The sequence below is a fragment of the Bos grunniens genome, chromosome 8, assembly GCF_055505025.1.
Source record: "Bos grunniens cultivar Pamir isolate PY7600 chromosome 8, Bosgru_T2T1.0, whole genome shotgun sequence".
NCBI lineage: Eukaryota > Metazoa > Chordata > Mammalia > Artiodactyla > Bovidae > Bos > Bos grunniens.
This window is the reverse complement of record NC_141172.1, coordinates 99,920,734-99,942,447: the sequence shown is the minus strand read 5'-3', so window position 1 is coordinate 99,942,447 and position 21,714 is coordinate 99,920,734. Positions and strand designations below refer to the sequence as shown.

Sequence of the window (21,714 nt, the reverse complement as noted above, 5' to 3'; positions counted from 1 at the left end):
GACTGCTTTCATGCATATGGATATACACGTATCTCAACTTTTAAACTGCTGCATCATATCCACTGAGTGCATGAACTGTAATTAAAATAATGCTTGGTGAACATTTAACTGGAATAAAAATGCTGGAATAAAACACTCCAGAATCCTTAAAAAATGCTGGAATCCGTATGGATCTTTGCACACTTTTCTACTTCCATAAGATAAATTTCTGGAAGTGAAATTGCTGATACAATGATTGAATATGGGCATTCGATTTTTGATTCCACTTAACTGGATGTCCATGAAGATGTCCAGTTAGAGAGCCTATTTCCCCCATGCATTCATAAATATTGGTCCTTAGGCATCTTTTGATTCTTAGCAAAATTGTAGGTGTTTAACCATTTCTAACTTTAATTTTTATTTCTTCATTTACTGATGAGATTGATGGTTTTTCCCTAAGTTTCTTATTTTTCTTTGCATACTTTTTTTCAGTTGCTGGTCATTTTAATTTGGAAGTTGTTACACTAACCTTTTGTCTTTTTGTCTTTTACATATCAAAGCTAAATTTTCCTAGCTTTGAATGTAATGCCTTTGGCTATATTCATTTCCCTTAAACAATTCTGTAGTATTTTCATTTATAGTTTCTGAATTTTGTGACACGATTAGAGATATTTTGTCCTCCATCATTTTATAAATACATCTGAACACCTTTTGTTCCATGTACTTTGTGCTTCTACTATTTTTAGTGTAAAATACTCGACCTTACTGCAGTTTTTAAGTGTATGGTAGGAGGTGAAGATGTACCTTTATTTTTTTCAAAAATAAAGTCAACTTTTGTAACATCAATGGTGCAATTGTTCATATATGTACAAATAAATATATTTATTTATAAATATACATGCACATGGAGAAAGAGAAAGGATGAGAAAGAAAAAGACTGTTGCTCTCAACTCTTTTAAATAATTTATATATAATAATATTTGTTTTAATTATTACAATGTTAAATGTTTTAATATAAGATGCTCATACTATTCCTGTGTCAATATTTTCCCAATGTTCTTGAACATTTTTTCTATATACAACTTAGAATTAACGTGTCTAATCCCAAAGTACCTTGAAAAGTATGTGAGATCTTTGCTAGATAGAGATCTATGTTTTCTTTCTAATTAAATTTGTGACTGGTGTATTTAATTTAATATAAACTATCCTCTTTCACTTTAGGTATCACATTCAGATGGTTTGCTCTTGTGTCTGTTGTTATTGTGATTTTGGCCAAATTAAATGTGTATGGCGCAGACATTGTTGGATCATTTTTTTATATCAACTTGATAGCACAGAATTTTTTGTTTGTTTTTGAATTTAGACTTCTCCAAATGTTAGTATTTCTGGGCCTGCTGTTTCTTAATTCGTTTGCTAGCTCTGCATTATTTTGTTTTGGGTATGCAGTTTATAGGAGCTTTCCAGGTGGCTCAGTGGTGAAAGAATCCACCTGTCAATGCAGGAGACACGGGTTTGATCCCTGGGTCAGAAAGATCCTCTAGAGGAGGAAATGACAAGCCACTCCAGTATTCTTGCCTGGAAAACCCCATGGACAGAGGAGCCTGGCAGGTTACAGTCCATGGGGTTGCAAAGAGTCGGACGCGACTGATCGTGCATGGACATACAGTTTATAAACAGTAAAAACTTTAGTTTTGCTTTGCTATTCATTCCATGAGGTTTTGTATAATAGAGTTATTTAGTTGATTCTTTTTATTTTTTTTCTACTATGCTTTTATATATCCTTATTTTTCTTTGTTCTAATTTTCCATCTTGAAATTATAATGCTTTTCTAATCTCTTTGAATATTTTTAAGACCTATTAACTTTTATTAATAAAAAAAAAGTTTCTCTTTTCCAAGTTCAGAAGTTTATTAGTTTTACTTCCTTCCTACTCTTTTCTCTGAAATTCTCGATCTATTAAAAATCAGCCTATTTATTTTCAGATCTTTTTCATAATGCAGTTTTTCTTTGAAGGATCTTTGCTAACATATGCCAACAAGTCCTTCGAAAGTGGTATTTGCTAATTATATAGCTCATTGGCTTTTTTATTTTTATTTATTTTTTTCCTGGGCAAATGTTATTTATTTATTTATTTTTAGTATAAATTTATTTATTTTAATTGGAGGCTAATTACTTTAAAATATTGTATTGGTTTTGCCATACATCAACATGAATCCACCATGGGTGTACATGTGTTCCCCATCCTGAACCCCCCTCCCACCTCCCTCCCCATCCCATCCCTCAGGGTCATCCCAGTGCACCAGCCCTGAGCATTCTGTATCATGCATCGAGCCTGGACTGGTGATTCGTTTCACATATGATAATATACATGTTTGAATGCCATTCTTCCAAATCATCCAACCCTCGCCCTCTCCCACAGAGTCCAAAAGACTGCTCTATACATCTGTGTCTCTTTTGCTGTCTCGCATACAGGGTTATCGTTACCATCTTTCTAAATTCTATATATATGTGTTATTATACTGTCTTGGTGCTTTTTTATACTATGTCTTCCTCTTTTTTTACTTATTTGTGCTGAATCATTTTTCTTTGGGTTTCCATGAATGATATTTTTCTTCCTGGAGGCGTACTTTTCGTGTGAAACCACGTTTCATTTTTCCTCTCACATCAACATTTTTTTGGCCAAGTTTACAATTCTTGAGCAATAATCTTTTTTTGTAATAAATTTTTAAGCATTGCTCAGTTATCTCTAGCATAGAGTGTTGTAGGAGTGATAAATGATGCCAATCTGTAACATTATTATTAAGTGTAGGATATAATCTTTATTTTAGAATTGGGAAGTCAGGAGCCTTTATCTTAGTATCTTTTTTCTAAATGTCTTTTGTAGGCTTGAGAAGAAATCATATTTTCTAATAGTTGAATGCAAGATTTCATGTTTTCTTTGGGTCTACTATATTCATTATATTTTAATATATTTGATAGTTTGCTGTTTTCTGCTTTTTCTGTCCATAATTGAGAAAGATGTATGTAGGTCTACTTTGATTGTGTGTTTTTCCTGCAGCTGGGGGTGGGGTCTGTCCATTTCTACTTTATGTATTTTGAGGCTATTTTATTAGAGTATTCATATTGAAAAAGATCTTCCTAGTGAATTAAATCTATCAGTATGTAGCAATTTCCCCCCAGTAGCTCAGCAATAAAGAATCCACCTGCAATACAGGAGACCCAGGAGACATGGGTTCAATTTCTGGGTTGGAAAGATGCCCCGGAGGAGGAAATGGCAACCCACTCCAGAATTCTTGCCAGAAAAAATCCCATGGATGGAGGAACCTGGTGGGCTACAGTCCATAGGATTGCAAAGAGTCAGGCATGACAGAGCATGCGCGCAATAATGCTTTTTAACGTGTGTTTTTACATTTGATATTGAATGCTTCTTTACCATTTCTTCTCAGGATTCAGTGAGTCTTTCTAATGTAAACCTCAGTTAGCTCAGATAAAATTTCTTCTACTGTTTCCTTCATGCACTCTGTAGTTTCCTGACAGACCTAATTATACACATGTTGGGCCATCGTCATCTATTATTCATATTACTGAGCGTTTCTCTTAGGTTTCACATAATGTCTTTTAGTTGCTCTAAATTCTGTAATAATTCTACTAGAATGAAGGCTCTATGGGAGCAGGGCTTTGTTTGTTTCTTATATCCCCAGTGTCTGGATATAAACCAGAAGAGAGAGCAGAGAAAATGCTTAAATAATATCTACTGAATGAATTGTTGGTGTGCTTATTCTAATTTGTTTTCAGCAGTCTAATGTTAACTCTGATATTTCTGGCCTCTATTACCTATTTTTAAATTTGATCAATCATCTTTTTTTTTTTTTCCCCAACAAGAACTCCTTCTTGTTCTCTGATTACTCCTTTTCCCATAGAGCCCTACATTAATTCTATGCATCCATATAATCTATTAATTTGCACTGAAAATACACTTTATGTTTTTTTTTTAAGTTTTTTTCCTTTTCTTTTTTTGTTAACCATTTTTCCAGGAGAAGTTGCTTAAACACTAAGCTAGTGACCCAGTTTATTGCAAGGTACTTTGATGAATATCTTTATCAGTGAAGGGTAAGCTTGATCTGACCTGTGCTCTTTCAAGGATTGTACATGTCATTTTGTGTGTGTGTCCCAAGTGTGGCTCAGTCTGATTGGCTACTGACTGAAAGAGTCTGAGAACAAGCTTTTCTCTGGGTATGGTTAATGGATGGAGATTCTAGAATTCATGCAGTGTCAATTTCCAATCAGAATTATTGAACTTCACCATTCCTCCAAGTCTTGCTACTACAATAAAGTTGAGGAAAAGGAGACAACATTTAAAGCTTTGAGGGCATAGTGTTCTTTAATGAAGAGAACTTCATGCTGGGATAGAATGTTAGACATGCCGCCACTCTTTAAAGACAGAGGACTTGAAAGAGAGGTGCCCGGGCCTTTCGCTGCAGTGGCCTCTCCTGCTGCGGAGCACAGGCACCAGAGCATGGGCTCAGTAGTTGCTGTCATGGCTTGGTTTCCCTGCTGCATGTGGGATCTTCCTGCACTGGCAGGTGGATTCCTACCCCACTGGACCACCAGAAAATCCCAGTAGCCAAGCTCTGACTCCAACTCGTATTTCTAATTATTCCCTGAGAGGCTCTATCCACCAGAGGTGGGGTGGAGACTCATTCCTTCGTGTAGACTGAGGAGAAGAGGGACATCTAGTGGTAGTCTGTAACTAGGAGGACCGTTGCTGAAAGCGTTAGTTGCTCAGTCCTATGGACTCTTCGTAACACCGTGGACTGTATTCACCAGGTTCCTCTGTCCATGGGATATCCCAAGCAAGAATACTGGAGTGTATAGCTATTTTCTTTGCCAGGGAATCTTCCTGACCCAGGTATCGAACCCAGGTTTCCTGCATTGGTAGGTGGATTCTTCATCATCTGAACACCAGGTAAGCCCCTAGGACGACTGTTACTTTGGTGCCAAATATCAGAGAGCTCCTGGAATGACATTGCATTAAATACCGAGCCAACTGTGTTTGCGTCTCAGAAATTTGTCCATCCACCAGCATCAAGTTGAGTTGAGTGGAGGGAGCTGTGGTGGTCCACCTGGAAGCCTCCAGAAGCACATGGCAAGGCTGAACCCCAATCCCCAATAGAAGAGAGGGAAAGCTAGGTTGTAAATAAAAAGAACTTCTGGGATGCCCACTTAATATAAGAATTTTCTTGTGTATGTATATATGTGAGTGTTGAGGGGGGTGTAATTTTGACAAGGAGGAAGAGAGACATAGTAAAAAATTATTGGTCTATGTAAATCATTTCCAAATCCCATCTTACCCAAGAGAAAGCTCTTGTCTCACTTGGTTATTCCTGATCTTCTCTCTGAGAAGCATTTTTCTCTGTATTACGAGCTTCTGGAAAGAGTGAAAGGGCAAAGAAAACTCTTAGGGTTGAAGATGAAAAGGGGAGAAGAATTCAGGGGAAAAGATATGAAGTTAATCTCCATAGGAAAAGAAAAGATACACATGTTGATTTGGGTACAGCTGTTTGCTTTTCCTCTGTTTTGAGTTGCATGTTTAAGATTGAAACTTTTTAATTATTGTTTTTGGCTGTTTCAAGTGTGTTTCCTTGAAGATGACATTGTATCCAGGAGCCAAATCCATTTGGGTCCAAGATTCACATTAGTTTCAGCTTCTGTCCTTGCTGCCATATTCCCACTGCTGCTTATTCTTAACCTGAGTTCAGAACTCTGTCTCTTTCCAGAAATGGTTCTCTAAATCTCAGCACACGGACCTCTGACTCTGACCTCTTTGTCTCTATCTTAAGAAGAGCCTGACCCTTGACTCCCCAGCTCTCACTTTGGCCCATCTCCAAACTCTTCCTGCCAAATCCAGTCCTGATCCTCTCTTCTCCATTCTACTCACAGTGTTTTTCTTCAGACTGTTCTGTAGGCTCGGGAGGGTGAGAGGCATGTTCCTGTCCCATTGTTTTATGATTTTACTCTATTTCCTTTCATTAGTCCCCAAAGAGAATCTTTTCTTAAAAAGCACTCTTTTTAGCAAAGTTCTTTTCTAAATAGCTATTTTGTTATTCCTACAGCAATCTCATACTAATTCCTTTGTTATTATAAGATGGTTGTTCTGTAAATAGATTACTTCTAATCTGTTATTTGGAACAGATTTCTTTTTTTTTTAATTGTTTGAATTTTATTACATATTACTTCTTTTTTTTATTTTATTTTATTTTTAAACTTTACAATATTGTATTAGTTTTGCCAAATATCGAAATGAATCCGCCACAGGTATACATGTGTTCCCCATCCTGAACCCTCCTCCCTCCTCCCTCCCCATACCATCCCTCTGGGTCGTCCCAGTGCTCTAGCCCCAAGCATCCAGTATCGTGCATCGAACCTGGACTGGCATCTCGTTTCATACATGATATTTTACATGTTTCAATGTCATTCTCCCAAATCTTCACACCCTCTCCCTCTCCCACAGAGTCCATAAGACTGATCTATACATCAGTGTCTCTTTTGCTGTCTCGTACACAGGGTTATTGTTATCATCTTTCTAAATTCCATATATATGCGTTAGTATACTGTACTGGTGTTTTTCTTTCTGGCTTACAGATTTCTATTAGCACAAAGATTGTATTGATTACATAGCATTATGCCAATTTTGTGATATCCCATAAAAGGAATTGACTTTGGAAGAGAAAGATATCTTTGCTTTCTTTCTCTCCCCATGCCATCTACATTCTGTCTTACAGACAAGTGATGCTGGGGATTGATGCTGGGGATATTTGCATCAATATTGAGTATTCTTTTTCGATAGCTTCAATTTAATACCAGTGGGGAGCTATTCACAGGTATTCGGAAAAAAATTCATTTCTCTCCTGGCAAACAAAACCTCAGAGGCAAAGCCAAACAGAGCAGGTGAGTTCAATTTAAATAAAAAAGCTAATGGACCATTTTAACGTCAAGCCTGTGAAGGGTTACATGGGATTGGGACCAGCTGCTTTCTCTCATGCTTGTTAAAAAGCAGGAACGGGAGCAGATAGTACAGGGTCTACCAAACAGGAAGGCTTGGCTTTGGAGAAGCAATCTGAAAATTCATCCTCTGCAAATAGAATGAGAAGGAAGTTTCCAGACTCTGTGTATAAGCACTCAGAGTACTTTTGCTGATGAGCTATTTCAAGACCTTCGGCTGAACACTCAGGTATGTCCCATGTTTAATCAAAACAAAAAAAACAGTCCTCAATCTGTAACTGGCATGTAATAGAATTAAACAGTCATCTTCTCAATTGCAATGTGTTGGAAGAATGGTAGTCTGTGTGGAGTCCAGAAATTGAAAGCCAGAGAGTGAGTCATGTATCTCCAACCCAGTTTGGAGATGGGACCACGTCGACTGAAATGAGAGAAGTGGAGTCCGTGATAGGAGTATCTCTATGGGGAGACTTCACGCTTCTTTGTTCTGGTTCAGTGCTCACTGAGAAACTTTTTAAACTTTCAGCATTTACTTGTAGATGCTGCTTTATGCGAGTTACATTTTTACACGGACTGTTTTGAAAAATAGAAATTTTGAAACTGACTCTTCGCTTCACTTGTCTAACAGCTATTTTGGGCATGTATTTTTTTTTTCCAGTTTGTTTTCTAGGAATATGTGTGAGCCATTTTGTTTTCTGTTTTTTTTTTTTTTTTTTTCCCCACTGGATGTTCTAGCAGAAGCGTGTCCCATACAGCCAAAACATTTTCCTAACTACCGCTTTAAATATTACTGCACAAATATCACAAAAGAACTCCGGCAAATACACAATTTTTGCACCAGCACATGAAAAGTTCCACAGTAGAGGTTGTCCATCTCAGCGTGAGTCTCCCTGTGCCTGGGGCTAGCTCCCTGAAGCAATGCAGCAATGATGCTTTATGACTCTAAGAATTGGGTACCAAGGTGCCTGATGCCAAACTCATTCTGGGGGTCCTCTGCCTGTGTATTCATCCGGGTTTGGTGATGAGTTTGGACCATGACTGATCTTTTTGATTTAGCATCTCCACAAAACAGTGCGTTGGAGATTTCTGCTCTGACTGACAAATCTCCAAGCTACCATCACCCCTGCAAGGTACAGACTTTTTGGAATACTGAGAGCTCATTGGAGTCTAATGCCCAGCCCCTGACCTTGTGGCAAGGACAAGCTCAGATAAGAGAACTGGGAAAATAAAAGTATTTTTGCTTGTGAAGTTTTTTGAGTTACTCCACACTTCAAAAGAGCTGGGATCCCTAAATAACCAAGGTTAAATTAGCTTTTTAATGGCAGGAAAATATGTTTATTCACTTGATTATTGTCTATAAATAAAGGTTTGCATATACATGTAGGCATCAGTCTTGTAAAAGTCAAGGGTAAAATTGTTTTGAATAGAGAGTTAATAAACTAGAGAATTCAAGTCTTCCTGTATTTGTTCAAGTTCACCCTTCCTAGCAATGCTAGGCAGGGTGTTCTTGTTTTTAAAAAATTATTTTATGTATTTTTGGTTGCGCTGGGTCCTCGTTGCTGTGCAGGCTTTCTCTAGTTGTGCGGAGTGGGGACTACTCCCTAGTTATGGCTCAGTGGTTGTGGCATACTGGCTTAGTTGCCCCAAAGCATGTGGGGTCTTCCTGGATCAAGGATTGAACCTGCGTCTCCTACACTGCCAGGCAGATTCTTCATCACCGAGCCACCAGGAAAGGCCCTGTTCTTGGCCTTCAAAAAGAAAACAACTTAGAATGCAGAGAGGAGTTTTTTCCCCTCTGGCTGGAGTCTGTGATACGCTTAGTGGTAATACTGGCAGCTGGGCCATTTTGCTTTCTTATTTGTCTTGGAGAAAAACGGGCCAAGAGTGTGCAAGGATGCTCTGAGAGGACAAAGAAGAGACAAACCGCACTGGTTTATTAGTTAATCTATTGCTATAACGCTGCCTAACAAGCGCCCACAAAATCTCACTTCCATTTAACAGTGAGAACTTATCTCGCAGGTCTGTGGGTCCTCTGAGGGTTAGCTGATCAAAACTGGGCTTGGATCAGCTCACTGCAGAAGTCTGACTCCATGAGTTTCTCCTGCTGCTATGGAAACAGGGTCAGACATGTTCTTCTCGTACTGATGTCAGAAGTTTTTTTAAACGGACAAGGAACTGTCCCGTTATCAGCTCTGCTTCTATGTTATTGGCTGAAGGAAGGCACAAAGCTGCCCTCAGAATTAAAGTCCTTTGTTCATGCTGAAGCCATGGCAAAAATGTCAACGCACTAAATGGTGAAGAACTTTGAGCAGGAATGTAACCTGTCACACTGAGGCTAAGGGAAGACTTTTTGCTAAAGGGATGAATGAACTGTTCTAGGAAGATGAGAGAAGAGTAAGCGTAGGGTTTTGGAATGAGATTGCAACAGAAGGAAGAGAGAGTTGGTGGACAAGTGTGCATGGAACAGCATGATGTGTTTGGGAAAATAGAGGTAATTCCTGGAGGGGCAAAGAAATGTGGGTAGGTGACTACAGATGAAGTTCTAGAGATAGGATGAGGGCAGACCATGCAGGACCTGGTGTACAAAATAAGGGAGCTGAAATAATTATAGAGCCATGGAAAGACAATGAAGAGCCTTAGATTTGCCTTTGATAAAGTTAAGGAGTATGTAGGAAAAATTAGCATGATTCAGAAAGGTGTTAGGGAGATGAGTAGAGAGAAGGAGATGTCATAAAATCTTGAACTAAGGCAGTGGGGGTGGGGATGAGGAGGAGTAAAAGGATATTAACAAGGTGGAATTCACAAGACTTGACAGTCTGGTTGTTGGGACTGTAAAAAGAGGCCTTAATTCTCAAACCTGGCTATTCAAAGGACCATCCACAGGCCAGCAGCATCATCCTCACCTGGGGAACTTGTTTTCAGATTTGGACAGAGTGGGAGGCATGAGGGTAGATGTTTATTTAACTATTCTGGGATCTGTTGTGTTTTAAGTCTCTATGGCTTGTTCCAGTGGAGATATCCTGTCTACCATTCTGGGTCTCAGGATAAAGATCTGGGACTTGAATCTGTGAATTTGGATGAGGCTACCTGGAGAAACGGAGAAGGCGATGGCACCCCACTCCAGTACTCTTGCCTGGAAAATCCCATGGATGGAGGAGCCTGGTAGGCTGCAGTCCATGGGGTCGCGAAGAGTCGGACACAACTGAGTGACTTCACTTTCACTTTTCACTTTCATGCATTGGAGAAGGAAATGGCAACCCACTCCAGTGTTCTTGCCTGGAGAATCCCAGGGACAGGGGAGCCTGGTGGGCTGCTGTCTATGGGGTCGCACAAAGTCGGACACGACTGAAGCAACTTAGCAGCAGCAGCAGCACCTGGAGAAAGGATTTTAACCCAAGTAACTGAGTGCTGAAGTCAGATCCTCGATGTGAGAAGTGAGCTAATGAATAAGAAGAATCATCTGACAGATGGGAGGAGAATCAGAAAGGTGGTGGTCTGTAAACCCAAGGGGGAAAGGGGATTGGCAGGGTCCAGAGCCTTGGAAAGTTTAAGTGAGATTTTTAATAAAAGGATCTATTATACTTGAAAACCGGCAGGTTATTGTTGACATTTATGAGGATAATTTTAGGTGAATGGGGGGTTAAGTGGCTCAGCTAAGATTATACATGGTATTTAAATGGATAATCTGAGATTCAGACTAGGGTTCTCGCCCCAAGTCAGTTTTCATCCTGTGCACCTCAGCTATTGATCTGTTTCTGAAGGTAAATTAATATATTGACAACTTAGCACAGAAGCCATTATGGGAGGGAGGAGATAAAGATGCATAAATGACAATTTATCAAAAAAATATCTGGTAAGTTCATTAGGTCGAAGCTCTTGAAAGTCCTAATTGCCTCTAGTTGAACAGATACGTTTGGGCTCCAGGACAGGCAAAGCCATGGATTCCCATCAGTCTGGATCCCTAGTGATGCCCGCAGTCTGTAAGATGTTTCAAGATATTGTCACTCTGTAGCTTCCTCAGTCACATGGACATTAAAGGAAGGGCCCTTTCTCTACACTCCTGGAGGTTTTGATTAGTAAGTCAGGGAAGAAGGGAATATGTATTGTTGCCCCTTAGCTTTTCCACTCTTCTTTGCAAAAGTTCTTCCTTTTCCCACTTGGGTGATAAATCCTATAACTAATAAAATGTTTAAATCACTGTAACTTAAAGATTCATGAAGAATCCTCTTCTCTTCCTTCTAGCTGAAATACTGAAACACAAAAATAAATGATCCATCTAACATTGTGGTTTCAAGTATTTTTCTGGGCAAAATAAACAGGGAAAAAGAATGTAAAGAATCTTAACTGGGATGCATTCTTGTGAGGTGAAGCAGGACTTAATGATTACAGGGACTGTACAGGCTGAAAGACAGATTTGAGCCCTAAGATGACTCTCGGGCCAATCCCACACACATTTATCCTGTATTATTTTTCATAATGTTCTGTGAAGTTTCTTAGATTACTGGAATGTTGTATTACTGAAAATGATTTAGAAGTTGATTTTCTAGTATTTTTCTACTTATGTAATCTATTCTCTAGAAATAATTTTTTGCATTTTCTTTTTCAAAAGAAACTTCAATTTTTTTCTTTTTACTGACTTACTGCACTGGATGAAACTTCTAGAATAAATTTATTAGGGTAATTATAATGGACATGTTTTATTCTTTATTACTTATGTATTACTTCATTGTGTCATTATGAGGTATTGTATCTACTTGAGATGGTGTGTAAGCATTCTTCTATGCTTGTTCAGGAATTTTTTCAATCTTTTTTCCCCACTGGAAATGGATATTCAATTCAGTTCAGTTCAGTCACTCAATCGTGTCCAACTCTTTGCGACCCCATGAACCACAGCACGCCAGGCCTCCCTGTCCATCACCAACTCCCGGAGTCCACCCAAACCCATGTCCATCGAGTCAGTGATGCCATCCAACCATTTCATCCTCTGTTGTCTCCTTCTCCTCCTGCCTTCAATCTTTCCCAGCATCAGGGTCTTTTCAAATGAGTTAACTCTTCGCATCAGGTAGCCAAAGTATTGGAATTTCAGCTTCAACATCAGTCCTTCCATTGAACACCTAAAGGACTGATCTCCTTTAGGATGGACTGGTTGGATCTCCTTGCCATCCAAGAGACTTTCAAGAGTCTTCTCCAACACCACAGTTCAAAAGCATCAATTCTTTGGCACTCAGCTGTCTTCACAGTCCAACTCTCACATCCATACATGACCACTGGAAAAACCATAGCCTTGACTAGATGGACCTTTGTTGGCAAAGTAATGTCTCTGCTTTTGAATATGCTGTCTAGATTGGGCATAACTTTCTTTCGAAGGAGTAAGCGTCTTTTAATTTCACAGCTACAATCACCACCTGCAGTGATTTTGGAGTCCAGAAAAATAAAGTCAGCCACTGTTTCCACTGTTTCCCCATCTATTTGCTGTGAAGTGATGGGACCAGATGCCATGATCTTCGTTTTCTGAATGTTGAGCTTTAAGCCAACTTTTTCACTCTCCACTTTCACTTTCATCAAGAGGCTCTTTACTTCTTCACTTTGTGCCATAAGTATGGTGTCATCTGCATATCTGAGGGTATTGATATTTCTTCCAGCAATCTTGATTCCAGCTTGTGCTTCTTCCAGCCCAGCGTTTCTCGTGATATATTCTGCATATAAGTTAAATAAGCAGGGTGACAATATACAGCCTTGACATACTCCTTTTCCTATTTGGAACCAGTCTATTGTTCCATGTCCAGTTCTAACTGTTGCTTCTTGACCTGCATACAGGTTTCTCAAGAGGCAGGTCAGGTGGTCTGGTATTCCTATCTCTTTCAGAATTGTCCACAGTTTATTGTGATCCACATGGTCAAAGGCTTTGGCATAGTCAATAAGGCAGAAATAGATGTTTTTCTGGAACTCTCTTGATTTTTCCATGATCCAGTGGATGTTGGCAATTTGATCTTTGGTTCCTCTGCCTTGTCTAAAACCAGCTTGAACGTCTGGAAGTTCACGGTTCATGTATTGCTGAAGCCTGTCTTGGAGAATTTTAAGCATTACTTTACTAGCATGTGAGGTAAGTGCAATTGTGTGGTAGTTTGAGCATTCTTTGGCATTGCCTTTCTTATTGTTGGAATGAAAACTGACCTTTTCCAGTGCTGTGGCCACTGCTGGGTTTTCCAAATTTGCTGGCATATTGAGTACAGCACTTTCACAGCGTCATCTTTCAGGATTTGAAATAGCTCAGCTGGAATTCTATTACCTGCACTAGCTTTGTTCATAGTGATGCTTTCTAAGGCCCACTTGACTTCACATTCCAGGATATCTGACTCTAGGTGAGTAATCACACCATCGTGATTATCTGGGTCATGAAGATCTTTTTTTTGTACAGTTCTGTGTATTCTTGCCACCTCTTCTTAATATCTTCTGCTTCTATTAGGTCCATACTGTTTCTGTCCTTTATTGAGCCCATCTTTGCATGAAATGTTCCCTTGGTACCTCTAATTTTCTTGAAGAGATCTCTAGTCTTTCCCATTCTATTGTTTTCCTCTATTTCTTTGCATTGATGGCTGAGGAAGGCTTTCTTATCTGTCCTTGCTATTCTTTGGAACTCTGCATTAAGATGGTTATATCTTTCCTTTTCTCCTTTGCTTTTTGCTACCCTTCTTTTCACAGCTATTTGTAAGGCCTCCTCAGACAGCCATTTTGCTGTTTTGCATTTCTTTTTCTTGGCAATGGTTTTGATTTTTGGAATAATTCCTACTTGTTCATACATTTTAATTTTGTAATATAATGTAGTGATGGTGGCATAACATCATGGTTAAGAGAAGTGCTCTGAAGGCAGGCTGCCTAATTTAAGTCCCAATTCTACTGCTGGCTGGTTATATAAACGTGGGCAAGTTTCTTAACCATCTGTGGCTCACGTTTCCTTTATCTGCGTGGGGGAATATTAGTCCCAGTCATGTAGGGTTGTTGCAGAGGTACAATAGATTTGGCGTCAAATGTTTTGTCTAGGGTGATTGGCGGAGGTGGGTGGTGACAACTGAAAGTGTGGACTTGCTTTTTGGGGTGATGAAAATGTTCCGAAATTATTTGTGATGAAGGATGCGCATGTATGTGAATGTATTAAAACCCATTGACTGGTACACCTTAAGTAGCTGAACTGAATTGTTATTGATGTGTTGGTGCCCAGTAATTGTTAGCTAACAAGAACTTAGCATTAAAGACTGATATCAACATTAACACTGTTAGCTGTGTTTTTGCTTGTTGTTAAGATGGGGCGTCCTGCACAGGGTGCTGCTGGTGGTTGGGTGATGCCGGGTCTTGTGTTCAGTGGTTTCCTTTGTGTGAGTTCTCACTGTTTGACACTCCCTAGGCTTAGTTCTCTGGTAGTCTAGGGTCTTGAAGTCGGTTCTCCCACTCCAAAGGCTCAGGGCTTGATCTCGTCTCCCTTCTCCTCCCTTTGGCCTTTGCCCTGAGATTCTCCTTCTGTTACCTGGTCACTGTGGACGCATTGGTCTGTTTCTAGAAGACACCTTTGGAGTCCCATCTCCAAATAGAGCCACAATGGGTTTCAGAGTTCCAGCACGTGAATCGTTTTACACCTTCCTGCGAAAGGAAGAAAAACGAAACCCTTGCCTGTCAGATGGAACTGGCGCTTAACCTCTTTTGTGTGTTAGGTTCCTTCATGTAAAGTGAAAATAACAGTGTTCACCTCTTTGGTTGTTATAAAGAATAAATATATTAATACATTTAAAGCACTAAGAATAATGTCTTGTCAAATAGTACATTCTCATTATATGTTAACTTATTAAAAATATTTCTTAGCTAATATTTTACTTAGGATTTAAAAAATCTTTATTCTAAATTATATTGGTTTATCTTCCTTTATAAAAAGGAAACTTCTTTTATAATAATAGATACTATGTTGTTATGTATCCATTTTAAAGTTATAAACAAGATAAAAGAAAGAAAAGGAACCTGCAATCCCATTGTTCTGAGATAGTCAATGTTATCATTTTGGTGTATAACCTTTTTTCTCCTCACTCTCATTCTATTTCCCCAAATAAATATGTGTGTGTGGTGTGTGTTTTGTTCTAGAGCATCAATTGAATATATATTACATAAATCTATTAATGAGTATAACACAGTTTATAGGAATATTTCACAAAATAGAATTATACTCCTCATACTCTTTTATCTGATTTTAAAATTCAGTGACCCCACTATGAATATCTTTTAATATCATTCATTATCCTCTAATTCTTTAAATGGATGCCTAACAGTCCACATGTATACAATAATTAGGCTATTTCATACTGAGATATTAGAGCTTTTTCCAGTTTCTATTAATATGTATCACATTGCAAGGCACAGTATATTTAAATATATCTGTATTTTGTTCTACTTTCTAACTTGGTTCTCTATTTGCAAATTCTCTGAGGGTTGTTTTGGTCTGTGTGAACTGGCCTACTCACCCTCTGTTTCTCTTCCGATGCACCTCTGGCACTGCACATGTGGGAAAGCTAAAGTCCCCTAGTATTTATTCACTTCCGTGTAGCTTACTCCTTGGAAGGAAAGTTATGACCAACCTAGACAGCGTATTGAAAAGCAGAGACATTACTTTGCCAACAAAGGTCCGTCTAGTCGAGGCTATGGTTTTTCCTGTGGTCATGTATGGATGTGGGAGTTGGACTGTAAAGAAAGCTGAGTGCCAAAGAATTGATGCTTTTGAACTGTGGTGTCGGAGAAGACTCTTGAGAGTCCCTTGGACTTCAAGGAGATCCAACCAGTCCATTCTGAAGGAGATCAGCCCTGGGTATTCATTGGAAGGACTCATGCTGAAGCTGAAACTCCAATTCTTTGGCCACCTCATGCGAAGAGATGACTCATTGGAAAAGACCCTGATGCTGGGAGGGATTGGGGAAAGGAAGAGAAGGGGACGACAGAGGATGAGATGGCAGGATGACATCACCAACTTGATAGACATGAGTTTGGGTAAACTCCGGGAGTTGGTGATGGACAGGGAGGCCTGGCGTGCTGCAATTCGTGGGGTCGCAAGGAGTCGGACACAACTGAACTGAACTAAACTGTGTAGCTAGTATTTCTGATGTGATTTAGGTTTTGTGAAAGAGATGTACTTGTATAAGACTTGACTTTGCAAGTGAATTGAATGGGGAGAAAGGTAAGGTATACGGCAAGATTTTACCAATAAAGAAAACAGCAAATGTTGTACAGTTTTAGATCTGGCAATAGTAGAAGAAATTTAGCAATTTGGCACCAACTCTCTTAGCCTAGACCCTCCATGTGGCTTTAGGAGTTATTCCCGGAAATATAGCCCATATTCTATTTTTTTTTCTAGTACTCTTAATAATTCTTTAAGCCATTTAGTACTATGCAATAAATATGCTTCTGCTTAAACTGGCTAGAGAAGATACTGGGTTTTTGTAACCAAATGTAACAAATACATATTGGTTCTAACTGTATTTATCTCAAATATAATTTGTTAGTAGTTCTTTCTCTTCCCATTGATTTATAATCTAACCTTTGTCATATGCATGGCATATATACGTGTGTGTGTGTGTGTACTCTTTTTCAGTCTGTCTTTTTTTTTCATTGAATTTTTTTCTGTTTATTCTACTGCCAGTACCACCCTTTTGTGATTACTGTAGTCTTATGGAAGTATTAGTCACTCAATCATGTCTGATTCTTTGCAACCCCATGGACTGTAGCACTCCAGGTTCCTCTGCCCATGGAATTCTCCAGGCAGGAATATTGGAATGGGTTGCTGTTCCTTCTCCAGGGAATCTTCCCAACCCAGGAATCAAACCTGGGTCTTCCACATTATAGGCAGATTCTTTACCATCTGAGCCATATAGTATGCTGGAGTAGGCATCCTTTTGATGGATCAGCTGTGGACATCAGTGGAATCATAAGAAGAAGAAAGCCTCATGGGTTGGGTGATTTCCTTGAGACCCAAGAGGTAGCTACTGTGTTCTGTATCTCTTAGCCTGTGATGCAGCACACACTCATCCACCCTTCTGTCCATTCATTCCAAAATCCCCTTGTTTAGCATGATCTTACTATCCCGTATTTAGCCACAGATGATCTCATAATTTTCCCACCGGAAGATAACACACATTTATGTCAATAGGAGTGCTTGTTCCCTAAGTCCAAAATCTCTCCCTGATATCCGTTCCTTCTGTATTTCTATGGCAAAGCCATCATGTGCAAATGCTATTTCTGCAGATGCCAGCCATTAGAATATAAAAGAGAGTTTGTAAAGATTTGAAAGAATGGAAATATCCAGAGTTAGTAAGAGTGGAGGAAAACAGACCCTGTTGTTGGGTAAATGAATCCTGATGAACTTTCTGGAGAAGGACTTGGCAATTTGCTTCAGGGTCTTTATAAGGAGCATGTGCTATGTCAGTTAAAATTCTTTGGTTGCAAGTAACAGGAAGCAACTGGAGTTGACTTAAAGAAAAGGGGTCATGGAGTTTATTATAAGAATACAGAAGTCTCACAGGCTATTCAAGGGCAGAGTTGCAGTTGGCTTTAAAACAGTATGAGAACCAGGATTAAGGAGGTGTTAAGATCTCAGCTCTTGAGCCTCATGTCTCCCCACTCTGTGCATCTGTTTCTTTTATCTGTACTTGTCTGTTATTGATATTTGTTCTTGTTATGGAGTTTGCTTCTCAGATTACTCTGCATGGCTTCTGACACCCAGCATGTACTCCTTTAAATTCTATGACCATGGCCTTAATTTTTTTTTTTAAATTGAAGTACAGTAAATTTGCAATGTTATGTTAGTTTCTGGTATACAGAAAACTGATTCATTTTTATATACATACATACATATATATATACATATATATATATATATATATGTATATATATATATATATAGTGATTCAGTTATATAAATATGTGAGGATGTATATTCTTGGGTTTCCCTGGTGGCTCAGATGGTAAAGAGTCGCCTGTAATGCAAGAGTCCTGAGTTCGACACCTGGGTTGGGAAGATCCCCTGGAGGAGGGTATGGCAACCCACTCCAGTGTTCTTTCCTGGAGAATTCCATGGACAGAGGAGCCTGGAATGCTATATAGTCCATGGGGTTGCAAAGAGTCAAACATGACTGAGTGACACAGCACAAGGAGATATATATATATATAACTGAATAATTATATGTAAGGGCATATATATATATATATAGATTCAGTTATTCACAACATTGTAAACTAACCATACTTCAATTAAGACAAAAAGTCACAAAGAATAAGACCTGACTGAATGACTAACTACACAGTCCATGGAATTCTCTAGGCCAGAATACTGGAGTGGATAGCCTTTCCCTTCTCCAGGGGATCTTCCCAACCCAAGGATCAAACCCAGATCTCCCACATTGCAGGCAGATTCTTTACCAGGTGAGCCACAAGGGAAGCCCAAATGACTAACACACACACACACAAATATATCCTTCCATATATTAATATATATTATTTTTCAGACTCTTTTCCATTTTAGGTTATTACAAGATACTGAATAAAGTTCCCTATGCTATAAAATAGCTTAGCTTCCTATATTTAATTATTTTATGTAGAGTAGTTAGTATCTACTAATCCCAAACTCCTAATTTATCCTTCTCCCACTCCCTTTCACCTCTGGTAACCATAAATTTACCATTATATCTAGACCATTATATCTACTACTGCGGGCAGGAATCCCTTAGAAGAAATGGAGTAGCCATAATGGTCAACAAAAGAGTCTTAAATGCAGTACTTGGATGCAATCTCAAAAACGACAGAATGATCTCTGTTCATTTCCAAGGCAAACCATTCAATATCACGGTAATCTAAGTCTATGCCCCAACCAGTAATGCTGAAGAAGCTGAAGTCGAACGGTTCTATGAAGACCTACAAGACCTTTTAGAACTAACACCCAAAAAGGATTCCTTTTCATTATAGGGGACTGGAATGCAAAAGTAGGAAGTCAAGAAACACCTGGAGTAACAGGCAAATTTGGCCTTGGAATATGGAATGAAGCAGGGCAAAGGCTAATAGGGTTTTGCCAAGAAAACGCACTGGTCATAGCAAACACCCTCTTCTAACAACACAAGAGAAGACTCTACACATGGACATCACCAGATGGTCAACACCGAAATCAGATTGATTATATTCTTTGCAGCCAAAAATGGACAAGCTGTATACAGTCAGCAAAAACAAGACTGGGCGCTGACTGTGGCTCAGATCATGAACTCCTTATTGCCAAATTCAGACTTAAATTGAAGAAAGTAGGGAAAACCACTAGATCATTCAAGTATGACCTAAATCAAATCACTTATGATTATACAGTGGAAGTGAGAAATAGATCTAAGGGACTAGATCTGATAGACAGAGTGCTTGATGAACTATGGACAGAGGTTCATGACATTGTACAGGAGACAGGGATTAAGACCATCCTCATGGAAAAGAAATGCAAAAAAGCAAAATGGCTGTCTGGGGAGGCCTTAAAACTAGCTGTGAAAAGAAGAGAAGTGAAAAGCAAAGGAGAAAAGGAAAGATATAAGCATCTGAATTCAGAGTTCCAAAGAATAGCAAGAAGAGATAAGAAAGCTTTCCTCAGCGATCAATGCAAAGAAATAGAAGAAAAGAACAGAATGGGAAAGACTAGAGATCTCTTCAAGAAAATTAGAGATACCAAGGGAACATTTCATGCAAGAATGGGCTCAATAAAGGACAGAAATGGTATGAACCTAACAGAAGCAGAACATACTAAGAAGAGGTGGCAAGAATACACAGAAGAACTGTACAAAAAAGATCTTCACGACCAAGATAATCATGATGGTGTGATCACTCACCTAGAGCCAGACATCCTGGAATGTGAAGTCAAGTGGGCCTTAGAAAGCATCACTACGAACAAAGCTAGTGGAGGTGATGGAATTCCAGTTGAGCTATTCTAAATCCTAAAAGATGATGCTGTGAAAGTGCTGCACTCAATATGCCAGCAAATTTGGAAAACTCAGCCTTGGCCACAGGACTGGAAAAGGTCAGTTTTAATTCCAATCCCAAAGAACGGCAATGCCAGAGAATGCTCAAACTACCACGCAATTGCACTCATCTCACACACTAGCAAAATAATGCTCAAAATTCTCCAAGCCAGGCTTCAGCAATATGTGAACTGTGAACTTCCAAATGTTCAAGCTGGATTTAGAAAAGGCAGAGGAACCAGAGATCAAATTGCCAACATCTGCTGGATCATGGAAAAAGCAAGAGAGTTCCAGAAAAACATCTATTTCTGCTTTATTGACTATGCCAAAGCCTTTGACTGTGTGGATCACAATAAACTGTGGAAAATTCTTCAAGAGATGGGAATACAAGACCATTTGACCTGCCTCTTGACAAATCTGTATACAGGTTAGGATGCAACAGTTAGACCTGGACGTGGAACAACAGAATGGTTCCAAGTAGGAAAAGGAGTACATCAAGGCTGTATATTGTCACCCTGCTTATTTAACTTATATGCAGAGTACATCATGAGAAACTCTGGACTGGAAGAAGCACAAGCTGGAATCAAGATTGCCAGGAGAAATATCAATAACCTCAGATATGCAGATGACACCACCCTTATGGCAGAAAGTGAAGAGGAACTAAAAGGCCTCTTGATGAAAGTGAAAGAGGAGAGTGCAAAAGTTGGCTTAAAGCTCAACATTCAGAAAACGAAAATCACGGCATCTGGTCCCATCACTTCACGGCAAATAGATGGGGAAACAGTGGAAACAGTGTCAGACTTTATTTTTCTGGGCTCCAAAATCACTGAAGATGGTGACTGCAGCCATGAAATGAAAAGACGCTTACTCCTTGGAAGGAAAGTTATGACCAACCTAGATAGCATATTCAAAAGTAGAGATTACTTTTCTAACAAAGGTTCATCTAGTCAAGGCTATGGTTTTTCCGGTAGTCATGTATGGATGTGAGAGTTGGACTCTAAAGAAAGCTGAGCGCTGAAAAATTGATGCTTTTGAACTGTGGTGTTGGAAAAGACTTTTGAGAATCCCTTGGACTGCAAGGAGATCCAACCAGTCCATTCTAAAGGAAATCAGCCCTGGGTGTTCTTTGGAAGGAATGATGCTAAAGCTGAAACTCCAATACTTTGGCCACCTCATGCGAAGAGTTGACTCATTGGAAAAGACCCTGATGCTGGGAGGGATTGGGGGCAGGTGGAGAAGGGGACGACAGAGGATGAGATGGCTGGATGGCATCACCGACTCAATGGATGTGAGTTTGAGTGAACCCCGGGAGTTGGTGATGGACAGGGAGGCCTGGCGTGCTGCGATTCATGGGGTCGCAAAGAGTCGGACACGACTGAGGGACTGAACTGAACTGAACCATAAATTTGTTTTATATGTCTGTGAGCCTGCTTCTGGCTTGTAAATAAGTTTGTCTTTTTTTTTTTTTTTTCTTAATTCTACACGTAAGTGATATCATATGGTATTCGTCTTTTTATTTTTACTTCACTTAGTATGATAATCTTAGGTCCGTCCATGTTGCTGCAAGTGGCAATATTTCACTCTGTTTTCTGGGGAGCTTCCCTGGTGGCTCAGATGGTAAAGAATTTGCCTGCAATGTGGGAGACCTGGGTTCAAGCCCTATGTTGGGAAGATCCCCTGGAGAAGGAAATGGCAACCCACTGCAATATTCTTGCCTGGAGAAT

At 39.3% G+C, this 21,714-nt stretch overlaps 1 long non-coding RNA gene across 2 annotated transcripts in view; it reads left to right on the top strand.

Annotated features, from left to right (window-relative positions):
* The first annotated feature begins 7,067 nt into the window (after window positions 1-7,067).
* The window catches only part of LOC147367790 (uncharacterized), a 52,185-nt gene continuing 37,538 nt past the window's right edge, over window positions 7,068-21,714 (top strand). Inside the window, exon 1 of one of the 2 annotated variants that reach the window (XR_015132116.1) lies at window positions 7,068-7,209. This is a non-coding gene — a long non-coding RNA (uncharacterized LOC147367790). The remainder of the gene's footprint in view (window positions 7,210-21,714) is intronic. The other variant, XR_015132118.1, reaches the window with a different exon arrangement.